Source organism: Porites lutea, chromosome 6, assembly GCF_958299795.1.
Source record: "Porites lutea chromosome 6, jaPorLute2.1, whole genome shotgun sequence".
Lineage (NCBI taxonomy): Eukaryota > Metazoa > Cnidaria > Anthozoa > Scleractinia > Poritidae > Porites > Porites lutea.
This window is the reverse complement of record NC_133206.1, coordinates 26,752,624-26,757,623: the sequence shown is the minus strand read 5'-3', so window position 1 is coordinate 26,757,623 and position 5,000 is coordinate 26,752,624.

The window sequence follows — 5,000 nt, the reverse complement described above, 5'->3', positions numbered from 1 at the left end:
TAGGGGGATACCGCCCAAGTTTGAGACTTAACTACGTCGGCATGAGTAAAGATATGGAAAAAAGGTTACCACAACTGTATTACATAAAGATGAAAATTTCTTATTATCTGGGTTTTATTGCAATCGGAGTCGCCATGGCAACGTAATGACGCCATTACGTTTTTCATTTATCTTTGTGTTTCTCTGTACCAGGAGTTTTTTGAAGAAATCGCTCAAGGGAGTATGTACTTGCCATAATTGCCTCCATTATGGCAAAGTTTGAAGAAATTCTATGAGAGCGTTTTCGAAATATTTTGAAATGCAGTTTTAAGAATCATAAAAACATTGAAATAGCATGCTAGCCGCACAATTCGCTAATATTTTAAGAAAATGATAAGCTTTGGGAACGCGGCTTCATCTCATAGTGGATTGATTCCATTGAAAACTGCATACAAAAAAGGAAGGGAATTGCTCTGGGCGATCGCGAGTAAGAAGGGTTTTATTAACTTGCATTCAGATGCTTTTGATACAGTTTTTGGAGGTAATTTGGTCCATGCCTACAAATCTCGCATTTTCCAAAAACTGCTCGATAAATTTTTTTATAAATTCGACAATCCCGAGATCAATCGTGAAGATATATTTCCTGCAGGTTTTAAGAACACTGAAAACAGGGAAGGCTTTAAAATAGGGCCTCAAATATAGCCAATTTTCCCCACAGATTTTGTGGTTACAATCGAGCGTCCTCATTATTCACTGGCATTGTTTTCAAGTTTCATATACACGTGCACATTTAGCAAAAAGATAGAATTTGCATCAAAAAGGACCCTCGGTTAAATCTCCGGGATATGCTAATTACCGGGTAAAGAGGTTAGTGATACATTATAACATCAGAGCAACTCTTTGTGAGAGTTTCTGTGATGTTATAACCCGAGTAAGATAATTAAGTATTGCATCCTACACGATGAGCCGTGACGTTCACCGTTTCGGCTCTCACTGCTATCTGTGACGACAAGCCAATTATTAGCATATACCGGATATTTCTTCGGAAAGTAATCGACAGTTCTTTTGTATGCAAATTTATATCTTTTGCTAGTTGTGCACGTGCATATGAAACTTGAAAACAATGCCAGTGAATAATGAGGACGCTCACTTGTAAACACAAAATCTAGGGGGAAAATTGGTTATGTTTGAGTCCCTATTTAAAAGCCTTCCCTGTTTTTAATGTTCTTGAAACTTGCAGGGAACATTTCTTGACGATTGATCTCGGGATTGTCGAATTTATAAAAAAATTTATCGAGCGGTTTTTGGAAAAATGCGAAATTTGTAGGCATGGACCAAATTACCTCCAAAAACTGTATCAAAAACACCTGAATGCAAGTTAATAAAATTCTTTTTACTCGCGATCGCCCAGAGCAATTCCCCTCTTTTTTTGCATGTAGTTTTCAATGGAATCAATCCACTATGAGATGAAGCCGCGTTCCCAAAGCTTATCATTTTCTTAAAATATTAGCGAATTGTGCGGCTAGCATGCTATTTCACTGCTTTGATGATTCTTAAAACTGCATTTCGAAATATCTCGAAAACGCTCTCATAGAATTTCTTCAAACTTTGCCCTAATGGAGGCAATTATGGCAGGTACATACTCCCTTGAGCGATTTCTTCAAAAAACTCCTGGTACAGAGAAACACAAAGATAAATGAAAAACGTAATGGCGTCATTACGTTGCCATGGCGACTCCGATTGCAATAAAACCCAGATCATAAGAAATTTTCATCTTCATATAATACAGTTGTGGTAACCTTTTTTCCATATCTTTACTCATGCCGACGTAGTTAAGTCTCAAACTTGGGAGGTATCAACCCCAAAAAATCCAGTCGAGCCACCTTAACTTCTTCTCAAATGTAATCAATCTTCAGCTTGGAAGCTCAGCAACCGGATACCCTTTTTAAAATAGAAATTTATCTCATATTCCATTTAAGTTTCTTTTTCCGTTTCGAGCATTTGACATGGTTTGAATCATTGTTGAGTTTATCCCTCATTTATCATGAACATGTCGGATTCTCTCACCTCGGATGACTTTTCTCGTGTAGCTCTTGAGAAATTATTAAGAATCACTTTAAGTTTGGTGAAGGGTATGTCCGTTGTAATATTTTTCCCGAGTGCGGTTAATATTGAACGTTTGTCCCAAACGCCATCAGTCATATGTTAATTTGCATTTTTGTCACGCAATATACCTCCAGTATCGATCCCTTTCTTTGCATAAACAAATAAAGGTTGAACCATTACCTTATTAATAGGGGGTGGGGGGAGGACAAGGACACCGAGATTAAAAAAGAATTTTACAGGGCTGGAAAGATAATATCAGTATATTATACATACAACGAAGTGCCAGAGTGGTGTCCTGATCGATAGTTAACCTTGAGCAGAAGAGAAGTAGACTGATGAAACTGGATTAAATCTTGAACATTTGTTGCTACCCAGAGTTTCATGCCTCTTGCGAGGCAGTCATCAGGCAACTGCCAAAATTAACGGTTACAATCAAAGGTATAGGTAAAACTGAACGGTAAATACTACGTAAAGTGCCACATTGCTTGTAATTAAATTGGTTCATTGATTACCAGAAAAAATCCCTACTCCTTTTATATGCCAGGGGCACCCAACGACGGTTTCCTTCTAAATGCATTGAAAACACTTTTTTCACTTAGATCTCTAGAAATGTATTCCAAGTGGCGCTAAAAAAATTTTTATCTGTTGGGTCATACTAGGGTAACCGTGAGTCTTTTTTCCCGAAAATTTTAGCTGCAATTTTAAGTTTTACGAAAGTTAGGATTTTTCTGATTCCTTTCTGTATGGCATTTTCGGTTCCGGGAATTTTAGGTTTCCTTTCTCTACGAAAAATAGCTTCACCTGGGGTTTGAAATAGGAAAAATTAAACTTCAGAAAATTGTAGGGAATTTATTAGATTAGCTTCGAAAATTGTACATGCATGGAACGGTCACCTAATAAATTTTTAGTCTTCCTCAAGCTATAGAAAATTCTAGGCAATTTTTTGCTTCTCCGAACAGATATTTCACAGAAAACAGTCGTTCGGTGCCGCTGATATGCATTTGGTGACTTTTTAACGTTATTTATTTCTTATTGCCAAAAAGCAAAGTGTCACAATAATGATCTTAGCTCATATGTATTAAAGAAAAAAAAAACTGTCCTGCGGACAACTTTTATCCTTCCGGGGCCCTGTTGTTCAATGGGTGGATAGCGCTATCCACCGTGTAAATCACTATTCACTGGATAGAGCAATTGGTTTCCCTAATACTTATGAATTGGATAGAGATTCATCCGATGGATAGCCCTACCCAACTTTTGAACAACTGAGGCCTGCTCTTTTACTAGTATTGTAAATGAAGTACTGAACGAAAAAGCAGGTCACATACTTAACATACTCAAGGGTTGCACACATGTCCAATATACACAAACGGATACGATTCGTCAAACTGATGGTCCATTGGTACCAATGGTACGATTGGTACCAATAGAAAAGCACCCTATTCCAATGGTTCTACTGGTGAAGATGCATCTCATTAAGGGGACTTAGATTATTTTCCCATGTGACCTGTTTGGGTACAGGGCAATTGCAATGGTCCATTGGTACCAATGGTACGATTGGTACCAATGGAAAAGCACCCTATTCCAGTGGTTCTATTGGTGAATATGCATCTCATCAAGGGGACTTAGATTATTTTCCCATGTGACCTGGCTGGGAACAGGGCAATTCCGATGGTCCATTGGTACCAATGGTACGATTGGTACCAATGGAAAATGATGCCATTCCAATGGTTCTATTGGTGCAAAACAAGTTCCCTTTTACACCAAGTAAAAACGCGCTAATAATTATTATGAACGTTCCTCGTTCTATAAGAAAACCACGCAAACAAGTTCGCTTTTACATCAAGTAAAAGCGCGCTATAATTCTTATGAATATTCTTCGTTCTATCAGCCAACCACGCAAAACAAGTTGACTTTTACATCAAGTAAAAGCGCGCTTTGATTCTTATGAATATTCCTCGTTCTTTAAGCCAACCATGCAAAACAAGTTCGCTTTTACACCAATTAAAAACGGCTAATAATAATGAATATTCCTCGTTCTATAAGACAACCACGCAAAACAAGTTCGCTTTTACACCAAGTAAAAACGCGCTAGTAATTATTATGAATATTCCTCGTTCTATCAGCCAACCATGCAAAACAAGTTCGCTTTTACACCAAGTAAAAACGCGCTAGTAATTATTATGAATATTCCTCGTTCTATAAGCCAACCACACAAAACAAGTTCGCTTTTACACCAAGTAAAAGCGCGCTATAATTCTTATGAATATTCCTCGTTAAGCCAGCCACATAAAACAAGTTAAAACAAGTTCGCTTTTACACCAAGTAAAAGCGCACTATAATTCTTATGAATATTCCTCGATCGTTCTATAAGCCAACCATGCAAAACAAGTTCGCTTTTACACCAATTAAAAACGCGCCATAATTCTTATGAATATTCTCTATAGGCTAACCACGCAAAACAAGTTCGCTTTCACACAAAGTAGAAACGCGCTAATAGTTACAAAGCGAGGGTGACCTATATATCTAGCGCTAATAATATCTCAAGGTGCTGCGAGTATAACAAACATCGTACGAACATTAACATTGAAAGGTAACGCGTCACCGTCGTGTTCGTTCTGTTTATTGTGATTCACGAGCAAACAACAACATGACATATGAATGTCTTCTTTCCTGTACGCAAGCACTATTTTTTGGTAATTCTTACTTGTTTAAAAGATGGCCCGAAACAACGCGGAAAGGCGCGAAACTAGCAAAGTGGTATTGAGGCAACAGGTTTTAACAACTGTACTCAACTCACCGTGAAATTAACTTCTGAAATTTCTTAGCGCAATTTCATTATCTACATGGAAGCGTTTAAACCAAAACAAGTTTTCAATGAAGAGTTTCCGAAAAGGGTGGTTATATCATGCTGTTGG